The sequence below is a fragment of the Copidosoma floridanum genome, unplaced genomic scaffold (genome assembly GCF_036245765.1).
Source record: "Copidosoma floridanum isolate Cflo_tuat_1 unplaced genomic scaffold, Cflo_Japanese_pri ptg000006l, whole genome shotgun sequence".
NCBI lineage: Eukaryota > Metazoa > Arthropoda > Insecta > Hymenoptera > Encyrtidae > Copidosoma > Copidosoma floridanum.
In genome coordinates this window covers 20,184,094-20,206,967 of record NW_028321883.1, presented here as the reverse complement: position 1 = coordinate 20,206,967, position 22,874 = coordinate 20,184,094, and the positions used below count along the sequence as shown (strand labels likewise).

General features: G+C 45.4%; 1 protein-coding gene across 2 annotated transcripts in view; it reads left to right on the top strand.

Moving 5' to 3' along the window:
* The window catches only part of LOC106639451 (uncharacterized), a 215,891-nt gene that overhangs the window by 123,890 nt on the left and 69,127 nt on the right, over positions 1 to 22,874 (top strand). The gene's annotated exons all lie outside the window — the stretch shown is intronic.

Genomic DNA, 22,874 nt, shown 5'->3' with positions numbered 1-22,874 from the left:
AAAGAGAGACGAGGAGGAAAGGGACAGATTCAATTATCAAAAGTTACTCTTTCTCTCCTCGAGGCGACACGGGTTATTTTACGCTACGTAACATGTGCACGTGAAAAGTCGTCTGTTCGCGATGTGCCATATATATATTTATATACACGCACTCGAGTGCATCACAGCGTGTACAGCGTGTACATGCACAGAGTTACCTCCAGGATGAGCCCCCGTAGCTGCTTCAGTCATTTCGATTAGTGACAAATAACAGAGGCGCAACAATGGCTGGCGTATATACTATGTCGACGCCACTGCTGTCGTGTGCATCCATGTCGTCTCTCTCTCTCACTCTCTTTGTTGCTATACATGCACGCTATACAGCCTTGTTTAGCGGTTTTTGTCGCACGCGTGCGCTCCCTCTCCCCTAAGTTGAACAACCCCAGCCTCCATCCTCATTATCCGACGACTCTCTTCCTTTCAACTCTGGCAATCATTTCGCCTCTGGCCTACCGCCTGTACATACTTATACGTGTCCGTTGTCTCTCTCACTCTCTCTCTCATCTGTATCTACCTTTGCTATGTAGCTGATGTATATAGAAGCGCTGCTTCAGCGGAATGGTGAGCTTTTTTTTCATTCCCCCCTTCCTTCGCACTTTCATTCTCCATTCGCTCGTTAGGTCAGGTGATTCGGGAGAAAACACGTGTGATTAATTTCCAGAAAAAGCTTTATTAATCTCGTGTATCGGGGGTGTACAGCTAATCCCCGTGTGGGAAATGAAATTATTCGATTCATCGAATAAAGACTATACTTGGAGCTTGGACTCGCTTTGTTTCCTCCCGTCAATTAATTAAACAATGGATGACCAGTGCCTGCACATACACGTGTATATATATATATATATGTACCATCTTTCTCATCTTGGGTGTCACAACACTTCGCTCCCTGTGCTCACGTGTACAAAACGATATTCCCCTGAAATCCAATATATCGCGTGTAGACAAAAAGTACCTATACAGTCCAAGTCCTATTTAGAAAAACTCCCCCTGGCCCTGGCTCTTATTCTCACCCGACAGAGATTAATCACCGAAATTGCTGTTTCCACGCTAACCCCCCCCTTCCCCCGGCTTCTTCTCCTTCTTGTCCCTTTATTTTTGCGTTCCCCGTGTTTGTATCCGACACACTCCAACCAGAACCTCTCGAACCCCACATGTAGGTACCTTGATTTGCTCCGCCGTGTGTGGTATACACAACCCCCAGTGCTCGGATCCCGAAATCCTCGGGTCCTCATTACCCGGCTCTTGTTCACACGCGGCTCTAATTCACTTTTGCGCGCTCGCGTGTGTATATTTGACCCCCCTTCCCACCCTCTCTCTCGCTGCACTGAATATAATGTGTACAGTTGACGAGAGGGCCTTGCACTCCTCCCCGAAATTATCATTCATAATGGTTCATTAGGGCGAAATTATTGGATTAGTTGTCGAGGAGCCGCCGGGGTCGTCTAATGCGATGCATACGCTCGAAACTTGCGCTTGCACCACCACCAACACATACACTATATACATGGGAATGGGCTACATGTATATTTATAAAAGCTTCTTCTCATATCATCTCGCGTCGTTGCTGAGTTTTGCGGCTTTCAAAGTTAGATGGTTAATTACACGGATGATATTGAGCTAGTCCGTGTTGCGCGAAGGGGTGTAGTTTTCACGCCTCCGTACTTTTTACCTCTGTAGTAACGGCCAGAGCGAACATTTTTCCATGGGACCCAAAGGCGGTCGGAGTTAAAGGAGGAATGAATTTCAATCAAGCCATCCCTTTAGCAAAAAATTCGAGGACGGGTGTTAATGAGGTCGCGGCAGTGCTGTTACTTGGCTCCTCTCGCGTATTCTTCTTCTTTGGTCCGCTGTTGCTTGAACTGATACATGGCGCTGATTATTGTCCCTCTTTTACCTCCTGTGTCAAAGTACAGGGCGCAGATCGGCTTTGAGCCGAAATCGATAGGCAGTGTGTGTGTGTGACTTGTACACAGCTCTGCTTGGCAAATGTTATAGTTTCAGTTATCCGGTGGGCTTGCTCGCAGGAAAGGTAGGGGTAAAGAAAGACATTTTACAGCCCCTCCTCCCCTTTTTTCGTATAACACCATTCGAGAGCTACTAACAGGAAAACTTTCTCTCTCTCTTTATAATCAGTTCGTTAATGGGGTGGTGTCCTCCCACAACGTGATGTTTAAAGCAGCCGAGAGAGCGCCTGCCAACTTTCATCTTAATTATTTTAACAAGTATCAGTAAAGTTCACGGGACGTTGACATAGCCGGTACGAGTAAAGTTTGGCTGTAAGCTGCACACGCCCACCTAATCTGTGTTATTTCTTATGTGTGTATATATATATATTACTCTCGTCGCGTCAGCTATTGTCTGTCGCGTGATGTATAACATACAGGGCTCGCGAAATATATTATTGAGAACTCGGTGCATGCGATTGCCAGAAGCTGCAGCCGTGCGTTTCTACAATCTCCTGTTGCGCGTTCTCGAAAACGTATATTAGCAGGAGATAACGGAGGATACTGTAAGCGGAGCCCGCGTGTAAAACCAAGTGCTATACGCGCTTGTATCGGGTGTAATGTCACGTACGTACATACGAAGCTGACGTGGTAAAAGTGAAAAAAAGGAGAAAAAGGGGGAAGAAAAAAAAAATAATAACAAAACAGCGTATAATATTCCGATCAGGGTATTATGCGCGTAGGCTGGCGGAGGAGCTTCGGAGCAAAGCCACGCGCCAATAAACATCACGAGCGTCAACGACAACGACAAAGCTCAATCCTCGCTCTACCGAGAAGCTGTTTCCTCCCTCCTTGTGTTGGTTCCTCCTCTCTCTCTCTCGGCTGTCTTGGCGCGGCTCGACGCTTTGATACTCTCTGGTTGACACACATCTGCTCCCTCCTCCTCCTCCTCCTCCTCATCTTCCGCTGATGCCTACCACTGTGTATATACTTGCCTGATAAGCTTATCGATTCGCGCAACTCGATATTGCCGATGACTTACTCGTCTTACACGTCTTGCTGTTTGCGATACATGCTTGTGTGTGGGTGTAGTGTAGGTGGAGGTGTAGGAAATTGTCGCCTGGATTATTCAGCTGTGCTTACGACAAACACGACGAAGGTGACGAGAAGAGTAGCGCAGCTGTGTTGGTACGGTATTAACTTTGTCACCGACATGGATATTTCTTTGAATTGGTGTGATAACTTGTACGTCTCTTTTTGATAAATAAACTGTGGACCCTTGGCGTGTCACTATCGCCGGGGCTATCCGTCACGCTTTTGAATTAAATCTTTCGTGCAAAAGAGGAATGGGAAATATAGGTGGTGGTGGTAAACGTCTCGGTGAGGCAGAATTTATGAAGAGGCGCGCTCGAGCGAAAGGGCCAAATGGCATTTTGAGCGGTTCTCGCGGGTGAATACATTTTTTATTTCATTTTTTTTTCCTCCAAAAGATATGAAGTGCCGTGAAGGTCGTAAAAAGGTGTGTCTGTGTGAAAAGAAAAATATCGATGGTTCACGGTGAAAATCCATTTCGATACAAATATTTTTTTTAATAAAAACTCTCGCTTCGAATATTTACCTTCTTCGCAACGAGTTATCGAGAAAAGACGCTTCGGAGTGGAGAAGCAGAGATATATTAAAAAACAAATCCCTTCTATGCGTTGCTCAAAGAATCCAATTGCTAAACTAACCAACGACACGATCCAACTACCATACATGTACTACTGCTGAATTTGTGTTTCCGTGCGCGAGTGAAAATCGCAAAAGCTCTCGGATCCCTTGCTTTTCGGGAAAAAGCACATTTTTCACCGAATGTATAGACGAGACGAACAAAAGTCAGAGTCAAAGAGACGAGGAGGAAGAAAAAAAGGCCAGAAATCAGTGCGTCGAGTAAACCACGCGCCACGCACCAGAAGCGGGAACCGCGATTCGCGAGATTTATTCATGAAAGCTCACGGGCGTGCGTGTACATATATACATACATACACTTCATCGCTCAGTCGGATTTCACTCTGGCCAGGGGGTATAAGGCTTCTCTTTTATATACGCAACCTATTCTTTCGGGGCAAGCGTCTACCTCCTACCCCCCGAATATGTTTACATGCGCTCAAGGCAGCAGTGCTGTTTGCCTTCTATAAAAGATCCCAGAGAGATGACGCGCATGTGTGTATGCGAGCGTATAGCTCGTTACGCGACTTACGCCCCGCGACACTTTTATCCGGAAGCTTTTTCCCGATCCTGCGCCCCGATAAATGGGAAATATCGAAATTCGATATGCCCCCCCCCCATACGCGTACATGCATGTATGCCCCTTTTAAAGCTCCCTCTCGTCTCGCCTGTTTCGAAAGCGAGATGTCGGAGGAGTCGTGTCTACCATTTATTTTTTTTTTCACACACCCCAGACGAAGGGTAAATGCAGTGCTCGCGTTTTTCGGGATACCCGAGCTTTCGAAACGCTTTGAGTGTATGGAAAAAGCTCCGTTTGCCATAGCTCGAAAGGTGTTACGTGTGCACGTTCAATTGGATGAAAAAAAAACAACCCTTGTTTCGAGTAACTTGATGTTTCAAAGTAAAGTTATTTCAATCCAAAACGACAATCCGAAATCTAATATCGCGCAATAAACACACACTCAGCCGCGCGCACGTGCCGTTTCAATAAAGCGCTTTAAGCTCCGCAAAATTGACGCAGAGTCCTCGTAAAATTCCTCGCATCGGAGAGGGTATGCGCCGCACAGAGGATGCACATCAAACGCGCCGGACGCTCAATATCCCCGGGGATGAAATATCCCCCTGTTGTGTGCATCCGTACATATATATATATATGAAACTTGAAAGGCGGGTCCTCTCGGCCGTGTATGCGCGTGCAATTATATTATATATATTATACACCCACACGCATATAATAATCGAAAAGCCTCTCTCTCTCTCTCTCTCTATCTCTGCGTTTGTGCCACACGCAATGTATACATATACGCGATGGGGCTTTTATCATCATCGTTTGCGCGATATAACTTATATCGTCTGCGTGATCTGTATACGTCTAGCGCACTTGATTCAACATTTTAGAGTAAACGAAAAGCTCGACGTACATATACTTCTCTCCCACGCCCGCGGCGGGTCTAAAGCTCGCCAGAATTCCGGGCATTAAGTGCGAGGTAAATGGAATATCGACTTTCGGCTCTGGGGCTTCCCCTTATATATATACCTGCACCCGCAGTATATACATCAGCGAGCGGATTGCATTTTTGACCGGCTCACTTACCCCCTCCTCTCTTCTCCTCTTCCCCCTTTGTGCGCTTGTGCGATTTGCTTTGTGAGCTTTGCGGCCAATTATAGTAGTGATTACCTACTGCTGCTTATTGATTGACGGTAGTAAGTAAAGCTGAAATATAGAGGAGCTCCTTAGTTGTTGTTTTCATTATTATTTCAACAATAGTTGAAATTCACTTTTATTCGACAAATTCTTTTTTTTTCGAAGGGATGACGATGAGTGTTAAAATTCAAGCGAAACCTCGAAAACAATTTCATTCAATAATACAATCCCGGGACACAATCGCGCATGTTACCCCGCGTATGCCTATGTATATACTATGTAATCGAGTCGTTTCGACAATTTTTTCTGATCCAGGCAACTTACCTGCTAAATCGAAGCGGCCTTCCTGTCTTCGACCATGCACTAGTCGCCAAATACAAAGAAATGCTCTGGAAATCCCTCATTACCAGTGAGCAGACCAACGCCGCCTTAGCTTGATGACACAGTGCTACAGACTCTCAAAGATATTTAACTAAACTGCACTTATAAATTAAAAGTTATTTTAATTACAACTTTTCCCCTTCGCTCAATTTATTTTTGTCTCGTGACTACAGAGACTGCTCTCTGCTCGACCCCTTGTACATTAAAGTCGGTAACGTTACATTGATCTACACTAACAATAACAATACTGATTCAACAGCTCGCTACACTCTACTTGCATTCAATTTGACTAATCTACTACTTACATTTTCTATTCTCTACCATTTTTCCTAACTTATTTTCACACTACCCGTATACAGTTAACTACTTCATTTATTTATTCTTTTGTTTCTAAGTCGTTAATTATACAGTTTATGCGCCATTTTTATATACGACAAAATTTATTGCAAATACTCATTGTACTTTTAATATTTGTACCTTGATTTTATTTTTACACTATATATACCTATTGTTAAGACTTTTTTTGTGTATTTTTATCTGTGGGCCAGACATGTCACAGCCACAAGGCCTCAACAAAGTTCTATCAATATTAATATCAATATCAATATGTACTATATACATAACTCTCTCTCTCTCTCTATCTCTCTTTTTTTCCTCATTATATGATGCGCTACTATAATTTGGGCACCGCTTTAGCCCCAAATATTACTTATGTAAACAATCACATTGTAACCTTTTGTACTTTGCTTAGGCTACACAGGAACTCGAGTATGTCTCGCTGAGTCCTTAGCCTCTTTAAATAAAAATTCAATTCAATTAAATTCTCTCTTGAAAATCGAAGTGTACGAAGAGAAGGATGTATTGGCACGAGGGAAGAATGGGTTAATACAGAGAAGCTCGGCGAATTCCGAAAGTGATGCTGGGGCAAAAGTACACCGGTGGAGGAGGAGGGAGGTTCTGCGGTGGCGGGCTCGCGCAACTATAGGGAAGTTATTTAGGTCGCGGTTATGGAAGCTCTCGACGAAACTTGCGACTCCTGCATGGCCTCTCTCCTCTCTTATCCCTGAAATATACATGCATATATATATATGTTACGTAGGGACGCCCATCCCTCACACTCCCTCTCTCCCGCTTCCTTCTGATTATTTGCTCGCGTGCCGTCTTTGTCACCGAAGCCACAGCAGCAACACCGGGACACCGACCTTTCGTCGTTTGGCACGTGATTTTCCTTATTTTCGTATTATCGTAATTATTATAAATTACCGTATTTCATCAACTTTTGGCAATACCAAGAGATCACTTTCTGCATCTTTGCGAGATACCTCATCGATGATTTTTAGTAGTGCGTGCACTCGATGCCCTTTGCCGCAGCGTCTCCGACCGCAACCAAATTTTGTTGTGCTCGCCTCCTTCGTCTGACGTTACTTCTATTTTATTTCGTACCATCATCCTCAACATGGATCATTTGCGATGATTCCTTCCTTTCGTACAGGTCTGGTTATTACGTAAGGACCGTGCATATTCTTATTTATCGCTGTGAGGGGGAAAAAACGGGAGATCCTTGACCAAGACAAAGGAGCAGCTTCTTTTTCACCCCCAAGCCTCGAAATCTCAATCTAGCGCATCGCGCACAGGTGCGAGGAACAAACAATCTTCCCTTTTGAAGGCAGAGTGAGAAATTCGGCGTAATCGCGTGCGTCCGGGCCGTTTTTCGGGCAAAGGGGAGAGAGCGATTTTCATGTATATAACTCACCGACCTCCTCCCCTTTCTAAAAAAAAAAAAAAAAACACGCCACACGCGTTTTCAAACGCACCCCTTGCTCTCCCCTTCCCCACACATCCATCTTCGCACCTGCCTCCTCCGACGATTCATCACATCATAGCAGCCCCATTTTTTTCTCGTAGCTGCAAAGGTATCCGCATTTCAACTTGGGCTTACCATTTTTTTTTCTTCCTTCCCAAACTCCCCTGGCACGCGCTTTACATGTACACTGTACGTGCGTACATATTACCGTTAGTCCGGAGAAACGATGCGTTGGGCGAGTATACGTACAGCATTGTATCGAACTTTTCTCTCTTGGTTCCCGATCTCGAAAAAACTTTGTTACAACACACATGGGCCGTGTCCTCCTTTTTTTTCCCTGAAACCCAGAGTGCTGGAGCAAAGTACAGTAGAAGCGGGAAGTTGAAAAAGAAAAGTTCTCCGGAGAAAAGCAGGTCAAAAATCGCGAAATACAAGCTCCGGCATGTACGTGCGTATTACACGCTCGGAGCTAGGAGGGAAAATACTCTTTAATAATTGTCGATGGGGGCACGCGCGCGCCTTGGGTGAAAAATCCTCGTGTTTGCCTCCTCCCCCGCCGGCGATTTGAAATCCAGAGTTTCCGTGCTCTCGAGCGCAATGCGAGCGTCGTCGTCGCCTACTTTTCCGAAAGTTTGCACGCGCGCGCGTTTATTATATACACGTTGCCGTCTTTCATTCTCTGCTCTTGCTCAGCAGCAGAGAGAAATATAAGGGGTACCAATGCCACCGCAGCTTTCCCTCGCAACGCTGCAGTTTCGCGCGGCTTAACGAGTTGGCTGCCGCTGCACCGCGAAAAGACCTTATAGATGTCTCTCTCTCTCTCGCTCCGGCGTTGCGGAAAACCACGGGAATACGATAAATTGTCGGAGGAGTTCGCCGCTGTCGGAGGAGTCGTCGCATAGTTCGCGCCTCGATGGATTTCACTCCGCACTCTGTACTCCCCCCCCCACCCTTTTTTCCCCTCAGAATCTTGTTTTCCGCGCTTCGCTCTTTATTAAAGGAACAACGTCCCACACCCCGATAAGGAAAGGGTCTGGGTTGTGCGTTACAAGGGTAAATCCATGCCGTAGGCGCGCAAGTTTTGTCGGGGGATGCTTTTCGGTGCAAATTTTCGGTGTTTTACTTGTTGAGTATGTTGCTCGTCAGTGCGACGATGTATGCGTCGGTCATTTAAAGTTAGTCCCTGTGAGTTTCTCGTTTGATTCAAGAATCGTGGAATCATCAAATTAAAAGCTTTAGAAAAAGTTACCATGTACACAATGTACGTAATTACTGACGATTTTTATTTTCTGTCTGTTTCAGGTGAGTTGAGCCATATATATAGGTCTGCTAACAGCTGCACACACACATCCAAGGTAAATAACGTAAGTTGATTTGATGAAGCTTGCATCGAAACGGTTGAAAGAAAAATCGGTATTTACCGTTAAAATCATAAAAACTCGAACTCACCCTCGGGCAGTTTATCATGTACACATCGCGTGTTTCATTGATTCGACGCGCGAAAAAATAAAAAAATAAAAAAATCGCGGACGGCGCGCTCGTAAATAATAAAATTTCCGATTGCTCTTTCCTCTCTCCACCTTTTTTTTCCTACTTTTTATCCCTTTTTCTCCCCCGTACATATTGCTGCAGTTGAAACTAGATACATACACACTTAGTTTACTCGAACAAATGTGGTCGGGGGAGGGGGGAGGAAACACGCATGCAAACTTTCATTTAACTTCATTGGAGAAGATAAAAAGTTTTCCAACTACACGAGAGCGCCGGGGTCCTCATCATCCGTGCACCTCCCCGTGTTCCTCTTGAATGAGACACCTCGGCCGGAAATAACTTCTGGTACAACAACCACTGCAACTACACCCTTCTCTGTGATTCTATATACAAGGGGGCAAAAGAACCGAAGAAGAAACGGGGCATTATCCAACAACTCCTAATCTACGCCGGAGTGGGTAATATGTGTGTGTATTGTAGTTGCGAGGTGCTTTTATCCACGTATAAGCGCTGCACGCGAATATATATTATACGAAAAGGAAATAAAGGGAGAGAACATACGAATACTTATAGTACAACGGGTGGGGAAAGTGCTCTGAAATTAAAATTTCACTTTGAAAAACGTACACCGTGATACGCCCGCACATGAAAATCTAGAGCACGTGGAGCGTAGGTCCACGCAAATACAAGAGATCAAGAGGCTTCAGACGTATATGAAAAAACGCCAACACAAAGGGAACAGCCGCGCATTTCTGTTTTGCAATCCCCTTGACTCTTTCTTTCCTTTTTCCTTTTCTATACATCCCCACGGTGACGCAATACAGCTGCACTAGAGAAATAAAGATCTCGCATATCGCGTTTCGCGTGTAAAGTACCCAAGTAATAAATTACACGGCAGTTGAACAGAGGAGTGAGAAACGAAGGGACGTACAATAGGTAGCGACCCAATTTGTCCCGCAACTATCGACTTTTAGCGGGACCGTTACGGGGGGGGGGGGGGCTGTACTGCAGGTGCTCCGCGTTAGATTTACTTATTCGATTAGAGCACAACACTGTTGCACTTTATTTTTTTTTTGCTCCCCTCCAAGCGGCGCGTTATTGCAACAAGGTTTTGTTTGCTCTCTTGCGTGGAGCGACGAAGGAGGGGGCGATAAATTCGCTTTATTGCGCGGGGGAGTAAGCGATGTCTTTGCTCGTGCTATTATTTCTTTCGCTGCTCGTTCCTTCCCCCCTGTGGTCAGCAGTACGAGCGATCGCGAGTCGTGTAAGCGTTTTGTCCCACGTACCGCTTCGGCCAAGAGCTATTATACACATCCCCCGGCGTGGCTTTCATTTTTCGATGCCCGACAAACTGTGGCGGCAATTAATTCCCCTTGGATCTTCCTCGGTGCAACGGAGTAATCTTTTCGCCATAGGACTCATCACTATCTCCACGACTCTTATCTTCGGCAACCAGAGGCCGAAACTCGCGCGTGTGAGCGATAAAAATCCCTAGCCGAGTGTCCTTTTCGAGGGGCACAATATCCCCCACCCCTCCCTGGGACTCGAAAATGGGGAAGAAATCCTAGCTCGGTATCCGCCAAAAACACGTCCTCCGAAACAGTACATCTAACATCAGAAAAGAAAAAAACCATCTCTCGATCGCTCGTATATCGGAAAAGCCGCGACCAATTGTACATGGCCAGCGATTCTCCCTCATTGCGTTACTGTACGTCTGTTCCCGGTCGGACGCGCGAAACCGAGAGCTCAAAGGACCATAATGCGGTGACGTAGCCACGGACAAAAGCCGGCGACTACAGTGTGGTCGTGACGGATGGATAGCCGCGCGTTCGCGTATCCCGAATTCCCGACGAGACGAATTTATCGTCACGGATGATCTGGGCGGAGGCGACAGAGCGACCCCGTATCGAAGGGATGCAGTTCGTGATACACGCGAATTAGTCGTATACACGGGGATTCGATTGTCCGATGTCGCGTGCGAAGAGATATGCGATGACTAATGAACGATGGGAGAAACCAGGGGATCGGTAGGAATTTCTCGCTTGAATTTTATCGATAGTTTCGGATAGGGGTGACTGATGAATTTTTCCTGGCGAGAGAAACAACTATTTATTTTCAGCGGCAATCGCCGTTCGGACGGGCAAAATTTAACTTAACAACGCGAGTGGGGACACATCGTTGAATAAATATTTAGAAATCCACGTTTTGTTTTTCGATTTTGTTTTTCTAGTCCCTCCGATCGGTCGACGTTGGATTTCGTTTCGAGCTGACGGAGGAAATTTCTAATGGAAAAATTCAATCCGGCACGTAACCGCCCGGTGATGCAAAATAGCTCGAAACATCGCCGTTCTCGCGCGACTAAATCGAGACAAAAAGCGCCCGGGATACCGATCCAAAGCGCCGTTGTAAAGTGTACGCGGGGGGGAGGAAAAAAAAATGGGTTTCGGAAAATCCGAATAGTCGATGGCGTGTCGTTCGGAAAAAAAGAAGAGACCCACACACATGCGCGAGTTTGGAGTGACGTTTCGTTCTCCAAGGACTTTATCCTGTCTCCCGGTGGCGCTCGCTCATTCGATCGTCGCGCGTTAACGCTCCGCGCCACCGACATTCCGATAATCGTTTTTGTCCGGCAAGATTGACGCCCTGTACTCGCTCCCTTTTCCCTTCCCTTCCTCAACTGATCCCCTTTTGTATCGGCAAGCGCGCGCGTGTACCTGGAAATTTAATCAGCCGATTTTTACCGATAGCATTTGCAAACAATGCTCCGTTGCGGCGTGTCTTGCCGTTTTTTTTATTCAACATCCACCCCGGAGTCGTGTTCGCGCCTAGCGTGAAAATTCATGCCTCGACTTTGGAGGCGTGCATTTTCGTGCTCGGCCGCCGCTTAACACGCGCAGAAAGGCCCGCTGTATAAATTTCGCTCCATTAGAATATATCGGTACACGGGAGGGATACGCCGCGGGTGAAAAATTCATCGGCCCGCCGTATACGAGTCGGGTCGAGGGTCTCGTTTGTTCTCTGCGAGTGGAGGTACTTTTTTGTTTGTTTTTCGAGAGCTCTCGAGTTTACGCTACAGGCAACGGAACGGCTTGTCCTTTTTTTGCACTGCCGTAATAGCGATTGGATATTCCGCAGTAGTTGGGCGTCAAATTGATTTTCACTGATGCGATTTCAGATTGGTAATTAAAGTTTGCCCTGGATTCCTCGAAGCCGGAAGCTCACCCGACGAACGTTTGATTAGATGTATAATTACCTCGGCATTTGGCTCACTCGAAAAATACCTGACAGCCATTGGACCTCGTTGCTTATGCGCGCAAGATTCACGTAACGAAGTTTCACTTCATATTTCAGCTCCGGGGTGCAGAGATACACTTTCCATGTAAATTTTCACGGGAGCACACACACACAATATTACACTTTCTCATGCAAAATTCACGTTGATTTGCAATCGCGCGCGCGTGTGTGTATTATCAGAATTTTAAATTCGCGTATTTCGCGCGCCCTCGCGTAGGTATGTGATGTACGAAATGCACGCTCCAGCGGCTCTGGATATATATTTTCCTTACACCTCCGCCGAAAGTTCGTTCCATCTGACCCGATTTTGAGCTAGAAAAAGCCTCATATCAGTCCTGCCATATATGCGCAGAACGAAGTGCGCAGATATATATAGTTATATATTCAGCACCGAGAAGCAGCAGTAGTTATACAATACATATATATAGATACGGTTAACGGAGTTATAACCTTTATAGTTTATACAACACAGAAAATCATTGGATATTTATTTACATAAATTATTGGATGTATATATATATTTTTTTTTTGCACAATTTACATGTATATATAAATTTATTAATTTCACATGAACAGAGTACACAACACAAAATTAAAACTACCAAATTAATGTTTTTTGATCAGTTACTTTCACTTTAATGATTTATTTAGTATATAAATGTAGTATATACATGTCATATTACAAAAATAAACTATGAAATCTTTTATTTAATCGAAATATGCTTATCACAATTATAATAGTTATTGATAATAACCTAATTTATTTTGCACTTACGGATATAAACATTAGGATTTTTAAAATGATCTTTATAGGATCCATGATTCGAATTTAAACGGATTTCTCTTCCTCTCATTTTGCCAGCACGACCAACCTGCACAAATCCTCGGCCCAATCTGATTCTATATAATATACTACAGTCTCGGCGAGCGTATATATTTATATAGATATACCTACACACATGTACACTCATCTACGTGCATTTAAGTGGTATTGTTCGAGCGACCGATCGATCAATAATAATGCATAATGCACTAAATCTTTGACTGGATCTTTAAACCATCATTTTTAACAAAACTAAAACCGTGGTGACGAACTTTCGGCGGAGGTGTAAGGAAAAAAAGTATACGTACCACGGCCAAAAAGTGGGGCTACATCTGACCGCGCATTACCGGCCTCGCCTTCGGCTCGGCCGATAATATAGCGCGGTCAGTAATAGCCCCACTTTCTGGCCTAGGTACGTAATATACTATTTAGAAACCCAATACCCAACGATGAACGAGAGGGCGTGTACACGCGACGGGATCCGGAAATCCCATGACTATTTAATCGCATTGTCGCGCGCGATCATCGTCCTCCTCTTCGCTGATGGGGCTGTCCTGAAAAATCCGCGTGAAACATCATCGACTCTTCCCAGGCTTCCCTCGAAAAGTCATCCCTTTTTATTTTGTTTATCTCCCAAAGGGACATAATTCAACGGGCGAGTCGTTTAATTGAAATCCAATGAGAAAGAAGAGATTTATCGAAAAAGCGCCGCGACAACGAGGAGCCAGTCGAGCGTTTAAAATACGTGCTCCACTTTCAGTACTCCCGCGTGCATTTGCTCAGCGAATTATCGTTTTAATGAACGATACACGGCTGGGCACTGGGAGGAAAATAAAAACTTCAGTCAGCCGGCAGGTATTGCTGCTCGATCGGTGTATAATGAAAGACGTCGAGCCACGCGGATTTCGCGGCTAGCCTCATAGGCCTCCTTTTATTATTATTTTCTTTTTTTTCATTATTTGTTTTACCTTCTTATTTCTGGTGTTTGCCTTTTATGTTTGGGGTTTCATTCACAGTGGAAGGGAACAGTTGGCGCGTACGTATTGTACGAGCGAGCGCTGGGGGATATCGATTCCAGCTTTTGTTTGGGTCTTATTGAGGATATTGAATCGACCGGGGCAGACGGTGCTGGTGGTACAGGGCGCACCGACAAAAAGCAGATGCTGCTAGAAAATATAACGGTATGGTGGTACTCTGTGTGTAGCCAACTTTTTTTTCTATTTTCGGGGAAAATTAATTCTTGAGAGGTATACGCGCGTGCACTGGTATTGGTGTACTTGTGTGCGTGTTAAAGAACAAAGGGAGAATACGATCAACTGCAGGCCTCGATGCGTTGCTGATTGAATTTCATTGTTATTACTGAAAATAGTTTTATTACTATTTTAATCGTAAATTATATGTGGTCTGAAAATTTACGTATCACGAGGTACATGGGGACTCGTGCAACATGAAATTTATTCGTTTAAATTAAAAATGTGCACTCGCGTGAATTCATGACGAGTAAACTGCGTTGGTATTTTTCATGAATATGAGCACGTGTTTAATCATATTAATAAAAAAAAATTGAATCAAACTGACGCGTTGGCGGTTTGCCTGAGGTGCATTGAAGCCACGCCAGTTTTTTTTTCTTTTTTTCTTTTTATATGGAATTAACGGATATAATTTTCATGAAAGCCCGTAAAAATTGAAATTGATCAATCGAACGTGGTACGAAAGTTGCAGTCGTTTCAATGTGTTTTATAAATAGTTCAGTTTTCTAAAGAATGTTAATTAAATGTTTTTTAAAAACCAGGTTGAATTTCTCAATGCGGCTCGATATTCCAACGTGCACTGAAATCGCAGATAAAGAAAAAAATTATGTAATTTACGTGCGAGCAGAGTCATATAATGTTCTCACTTTAGACGAAACGCTGATTTTTCAATTTGCAGTCTACGTCGAAGCAGAGAAATAAAAAAAAAGGGGGGGAGGGGGTATGAAAAAGTCGCGCAGCGACCCTTAATTAAATTTATCGCTGACTCATTGGAAAAAAGTAGGTTAACACGGTGAGTGCTCCTATGTAGCTGTAGCGGAGAGAAAAAACATGTTTCTCGATCGAGGTAATTTTGCGTCATCGACTCCCGCGATCCAGCGGTGTCAGCAAAGTACACGCTATCTACTATATACCCACCGTGGATTTATGCAAAGTATGTTTTACGTGATCAGAAATGCATAAAAGAAAATGCTCTCAGCCTCGGTAGTATAGCGACAGACGGTGGCAGCGACGTGCGATAAACTGAATTTTCATAAAGTCTTCGGCTAAGGTAGTTTATAGTGTGTACACTTATTAAGGAGGCACGAAATAATGACTACGACGTCATCGTAGCGCGAGTGTAAATAAAGTTCATAATGGAATGTCAATAATACTTTGACTCTCGCGTATAAGCTTTTGAAATTGACGATTTTATCACGGCAAACTCGTTTGCTCACTGATTGTTTATTCATGGGATATTTCTTTCATTTGATGTAAATTTTTTTTTTTCTAGTGATTGTGTATTTGTTTATTTATTTTTTGTGTTGGACTCCCACGGCAAAAGAATCTTGACAAAAAAAAAATCAATACATCATTTCATACAAATTTTGTTTCTAAAAATCTTATTAGTTGCTCAACAAAGTAATTCTTATTTTGAAATTTTTTTGAGATTTGCCCCCGTTATGAAAAGGCAATAATAACCCCAAGTAACCAAACCATCAACAAAAACGTCATAAAAATGTTATCCAACCTCGCGTTTTGACAAGCATATTCGAGCTACATCTTGCAATATTTCCTGTACCAACAGCATTAGCCACTATATATTTTCCGCAGCCAAGAAAACACACACGTTCCAGCAACAGCAGCAGCTAGTTCAAGCTCCAGCTTACGAAAAAAAAAAAAAAAAAAAAAAAACTCGCACAAGATCTGCAGCTGCAACATATGGCCGTGTACACGAATTTCTCGCTGCTGTTGTAACAGCTCGCGCTTGAATTCGCTGCAGCACAAGCTAATATCCGCACGTACCTACCGACACACAAGCATATAGTATATCTCGAGGATACATTATTTTCACTCCACAACTAGAGTCAAAGAGAGAAAGGGACAAAAAAAAAGTCCACTAGTGCAAGGTGCTGCTGTTGGGCGCGGTCCGAGCCCCCACGGCGAATGGGAGAGGCACGTACACACGTGCAGGAGGTTCGCCGTCGTCCAAGGGACGCGTGTGGGAGCCACGTATACACTATACCGTATAGACCTAATGCGAGCAAAAAAAAGGGCCGGCTGCGAGCGGAGAATCCGGTTGATCGGTATCGTTGCCGTTCGATATTGCAGCGTCGTACAACACAACACGTGCAGCACAACGTACGCGCGCACGTGTGCGTGGGTAAGTAATGTATGTGTTGCAAAAGGGCCGTTATACACTCCTCGTACGGGAGGTACATTAAACGCCAACAGCTTGCGCGTGAGCGTGACCGATGACGTCACATCCGGTTTTGACGGTGCGGGGTATACACATAAACAGGCAGCTCTAGACACGTCCGGGGGAGTAGATTTTGTAGCAACCACCAAACTTCCAGGGGCACGAGAGATGCGAAGGAGCGCTAATACCGAACAAATGGTTCGACCATCCTTCCTCCTGTTTATGCCGAATCGTGTTTAGTGTATTGCCGTTGCTATAAGCACCGATGTGGGTGTACTTATAGTCGTGATCGGAGGCCTTGGTGATTTTTAACGCGACATGCTCGGAGCTGCCCGTCAAAGTTACCCGGAAATTGGGGCAATCAACTTAGCCGCGCCACATGCACGCGCGAGCGCGGGTGGGTTGGTGTGTTTGTCCGCCGGTCGGCCGATCGGCTGATTATACGGCGGTATGTAAACGACGTTCCCGACTAACGCGCGAATGCACGCCAGAAGCGGGGGGTTACATACAGGATTGCCGCTGATTCGTGTTTGTCTAGTCAAAACAAAGATTCCGGTCCCGCGTGCCGCTGGGAATTTCGCCCGGCCATGAGGCGGCGATCGCCGGGTGGGCGGTGGGACTCTCGGAATATCGATCGAGTCGTCGAGGATCCTCGTGCCTGCCCGTCCGCCTGATTGAGTTACCAGACAATCAAAACAGCTGCTTCCACAGGCCAGTCTTGCTTTGTTATCCAGAATTCCCTCGATAATGTCCCTTATTTTTTGCCTTGCTTCTTCGTGGGTTGAGTAATTATGCAGCTGTCGAACCGAAAATAATCCAAATGATATACCTATAATCAGATTTACCGCGGTTCACCGTAACACCGACCGCGTACACAATAGGGAATCTCGTCGAGCGTCCCCATCTCCTCCTGATCCTGGGCGAGAGTCATCACGCTCGAGCACATCCCAATTCAAAGCCGCACCAGGGCTAACCTCACGACTGTATGTACGGCTGGTCGCATCACGCACCGAAAGCTCAGAGAGCAAGAAAGACCGAGGAGGAGCCGTATAATCTACATTAGATCGCGGACTCATGCTGAAGGAGGTAGCCGATATTGCGAGCAGGGTGATGGGTTTCTCCACCGCAGAGCGGTTTTTCGTACTTCCCCCAAACTCCGTGGTTGTGTACATGTAGGGGTATGGACGTGTAGCTGTGCGAGCGATCCTTATCATCTCGAGGGATACGACGCTGGCTTTTACCGAACGACCACTACCGTTGCTGGGGTGTAAATCAACTTAATTTTTCGAGCCGACAGGTCGGTAGTTGGCTTTCTCGATATCATCTCTTTTATATCGCGTTGGGCACATCTTGGGTATAGGGATGATGCGAGGTTGTTTGATGATAAAACGGACGCAGTGGCTGGGGGACTTTTTCGGTGACCGGTTCTTTTTTTTTGGTTGGTCGTTTTCCCCTCTCCCCCCTTTTTTTAGGGAAAATACGAAGGGGACTTTAAAGGTAGCGTCTTCTCGGTATTTGGTGAAAAATCTTGTTTACACGGCAGCTCGCTGATGAAATCGCTTGTGCACTGCCAGTGTTCCCGTAGTCTGTGTGGGAACTGCCTAATTGTCTCGTTAGTATGCTGCTGGACGACTTGGTTGAGGCCGGGGAGCAGTGGACTCTCTCTTCTGGCTTTAATCTCCATTAGGTAGTGGTATTATATATACACAAGCGCTACCCGACTGTCCGTAACGTTTGCCGTGCGATTGTTGTTGGACGTTTGGCTGAATTCAAATGCGACAAGCTCGAAAAATGGATTAGCTGTGCCGCAAAACTGTGGAGCATACATATATTATACAGTTTGAGTATGCAGCAACTGCGAGGATTTATGTGCCGGATAATGAAATTAGATCGAGCCAAGTCAAACAGACGGGCGGTATTTAAATTTGGCGAGATTCAAAGTTGGAGAAAGTCGGCGGTGCTACGGCCAAGGTGGGTGCACCAATTGGAGTGTGTTTGTCGTGAAATTTACGAGGACAGTTATCTTACCTGGTCGTTCGCTGCATCAGTCGGATTAATTTAATCAGCGTGTGGTGTTTGACTTCTTTGGACATTCATATGGATAATACCCTGTCGTTTCGTATGGAACATTAGTAAATGAATGATGGATCTGGAAGTTGACTTGACGCTCCTCGAATTCTCAGAGGATATGTCTTGATAACTCGAGGGATACGCAGAGCAGTTTGAAAGTCCCCGTAAAAGCTAAGATATTCCACTTTACTTTCGTATCTCATTGAGAGAAGAGAAATTCGAAATCCTTAAAATTAAAGACCCCATCCAATCGGCGAGGGAGAAATGCTAGTTTGATCGAAAAAATCTTATCACCACGAGGAGAAAATAACTCCCCAGGGGTGAACGGTGAAAGAGGGAGAAAAAAAAGCAGCTAGCGTTCTTTATTGCTCATTTCCTTCGAAAATAACAAAGAGAAAGAGGAAAGGCAAAAAGAGCTCTTTCTGTCGTCGCCAGTTCAACTCGTTCTCCAAGCTCTGGTATTAAGTGTCAGGCACGTACATATCATCGGAGCCCAGGAAGTACCATCGCCTACCGTACAGTATCATAGAACTGGATAGAAGCGAGAAGGAAGACAAAGGCAGACTCGCGGGAGCCAGTAGTGAAACTTTCCGACTTTTGTCTCTGCCCTCCTCTCATTTCTTTTATACCCTCCCTCCGTATACGTAGTACGTATACCAGCCATCGTAGTCGCAAGTGGACTGTCCTATATCCTTCCTCCCTCTATTCCACCTGGAGTTGGTTCCTCGCTCCGATGCGCTTCTCCTTTTTTTTCCATCCCTTCTCTTCTCCGTACGTGCCGGCGTGCAGCAGCATCCAACGAAGGAAAGTACATAGAAAGCTGCAGCGAAGTTATCGCTCGCCCCCATCATCGGCGCTCTCTTTCTCCTTCGCGCTAGCGCAGCCTTCTTATAGGTCAGATAGCGTTACATGCACACACGTTGGACAAGGAAAGAGTGGAGATAGCGACGCGATGTACATACATATACATACATACGCGCTGGGTATACGGAAAATTGGTACGAGTATCATTCCATCGAGCACATCCATCGAGATGTATATATATATGTATAAACTGAGCGCTGATGGCGTAACGTAAACCACTCGCTTGGCTCTCTCGCAATTTTTCTCCCCAATTATTTTCCCCGATCCCCAACGCGACGTGAAAACTCTTTCCCCCCCGATACGCATCTTCCTTTCTCTCCTCCGCGCTTATTACGACTCCTACATCAAACAGCCACATATCATTACACGCTCATTGTACAAAACGCTGCAATGTCTCTCACTTCTGACCGTAATACCTGCCTGGCTCCTAAATTCAAGCGTGAACCGCGCGGCAATTAGATCTAGAAGAAAAGAGAAGAGGGTCGACACGGCTCTCCAATAAATAATTCTTAAATTCAAGCCGGAGCAGGCCGTGTGATGGTGCACCTCCGCATTACGCATGCCTCTCGCGCGCGCGTATATATATACCTCTCTCTGGTATATAAAGTATACACATGGCTTGGGGTTGAGCATAGATAGCCAGAGAGAGAGAGAGCTAAGTATAGCTGATACGGACGGGGTCACGTTCGGCCGCGCTCTGCTTTTACTTAATCGTGCAGCACCCACTGCACGCGCGTGTGCCTCTCACTCTCGTGTGTATATATGTATTTAGGTAAGGGTAGAAAGATAGCCGTTGAGAGAGGCAGAACAGCTCTGGTGTATATGTATATATACATACGGCCGATTCGATCGGTATCCATTGGCGTAAATATAGCGCTGTAGCGGTATACGTCTGCCAATGGTTGGCCTATGCCCATCGCCCGGGGTATATGTATACTATGTATTTATGTAGGTGGCGCACGTACGTGCGAATGTCGGAGTAGAGGCCTCCGTTCGGCGTCGGTGGCGGTAATTAACGTGAGCTCGCGAGATCGTTATCGCCCGGCTCCTTCCGAGTTCTCGCTCTCTGCGGCCCGCCGTGTGTATAATATGGTCAAAGCGAGGAGAGCGCCCAGCAAAAGAGAGCTTATGTAGCTCGGTGTGGGTATATATTACACGGAGGATGTTACGCGATTTGCAGCTGTACCTATACGGCTGGGCGAGAGAGCAGAATTCTCTTTGGGGGAATGAGAGGAGGGACGTATATGGGCAGTTCCAGGGAAGAATTTTGCGTTGGGTGCTTGGGTTACCAAAGTTGGTGTTTGGCTTGTCACGTGATGGATGGATGGTCACCGAGAAAGTCGATTTTTTTCGAAATGAATGGCAAAGTATCCAGATCTGCGATATCGTGATACGATGGTCCAAGCGAAGACTGCCGATTTATTTGCGGAATCGTCCGTATACCGATCGAGAAAGAGAACGGCAACGTCGTCGCATGCACGGCTATGCGTCGGCACTGCAATTTGTTGTTGGACACGAGATAGTATAGAAGATTGGCGCGGTGCCTTGTATTTTTTATTTTTATTTTTTTTTTCCAAGGGGAACGCAGGAGAATTTGCGCGCCGGAGTATCGGTAATTGCGAGAGAGGGTGGTTATTAGGAGGAGGTGTGTATCTGCTCCAACTGCATGCTCCTGCCCTCATGAATAAATATCGCTCTCGTGTTCGTTTGCTCTTTATTACGCGGCACCTGGAATTGACGGCAAACCCAGGGAGTGTATACACTTATTGTTTTTTTATGCTTTTAATGAACCGCACTTTATGGAATCGGCCTCACGATGCCGAGCGATTGTACCCTACATATTATTTAGGAAACAAATTCAACTAATGAGGAAAAAAAAAAATAACAGTGGTTCATCCGTCCAAACTGAAAAATAAATTTTTTTTTCTCTTTTCTTATTTTGTTGCAGGTGAGTCGCAAAAGCCATTCTACCGATGGCGCATTGGAAATCACAGCAACCTTCCCCGGAGTGTGGCAATTCTCTGTGACCTCTCGTCTGTACGTCTATGTGAGCCAAAAGCGAAAACGGGCATTGTCACGGTGGCCGACCTATTTTTTTTTTTTTTTTTTTTTTTCTGTTTCCTCCACTCGCGGTTTTATCAGCCGAAAACAGAAAAAAAATCCAGCCAGCGTGCATAGGTACCGGGAGTATGGTACGCGAAAAAACACAATGCTCGACTCTATCGAAAGCAAACTAAAAGCCAGCGTTCGCGCGAAACGGGTACAGCTCTCTGAAAATTTGCGCCCTCGGAGCCACTGTTCGGTATACATAGGTACTCTCGCGCAAGTCACGCGTGAATCGTAACGCTTTGCGTCCCCCGTGCTCATCTCGATTTCTCGCAAAAGGGGAAAAGTCGAAGGAAACGGGGCGAGAGAGACTATGGAGTGAAGGGGAAAAAAAAGGAAGTAAAGAAAAGAAAAGGGAGGTCGTCGAGCTGGATATCTCTCCAGAGAGCTCTCGCGTGTGTACTGCTCCCCCGTGTGCCACCACCGCGCGCACGAGTAAGTATTTCATACGTACCAACCTCCCGAGGAATATATACACATATAGGGATGAAAAAACGCGAGGGCACGCGCGACGAATTCAAATTTCTCATTCACCTCCTACTTCTCCTTTTTTCGTTGTTTTTTTTTTTTTGTCTTTGGCTCCTGCAGTCTCTGTATATACAGCATGATATGTAACGGTGGCATTTCCCGAGAACCGCGTGTAGAGCGATTTTTTCTGACGCGAACCCCGTTGGAATTAATTTTTTAGGGCAAATAGCTTTTAAATGGGAGCCGATTGAAAATACGTTCCAAACTACCCCTAAATGGGGTTGGAAAGCTATAGCGCGCCCGCATAAACTCGCGACGTTGCCACATTGTTATTGGAGCTTAGTCGGTAAGCAGTGAGAACTATATCCATGTGCGCACGCAAGAGCGTCAGCTACTGCTGGTAACTTGAAGGTTGAATGTAAAAATTTTTACCTTAAGGTAAATATTGTCTGCTCCTTATGTTGTCAGTTGTTTATCCATCACGCGCTTACTGTCTTTCTCACTCTCATGTTGGACAAAAGCATCTTTAAATTTTATACTTAAGTAATGTTACCTCGAATGAAAGTAAAATACCATATCAGTAGGGATTTGTCCACTCTACACGATAGTATTTTTGCAAAAATAGTCGAGCTCTTTGTCAAAAATATTGTTGTTAGGTATGTCTTGCTTACGTTCCCGGGTATGTCGTCTGTACACGATTTAGAACGAGTCCATTCATAAATTGCAATAATCAAGTACCTGGGAAGTACCCGGCAAGTGCCCGACGAAGTGCCCGCCAAGTCCCCGCCAAGTGCCCGGGAAGTACCCGGG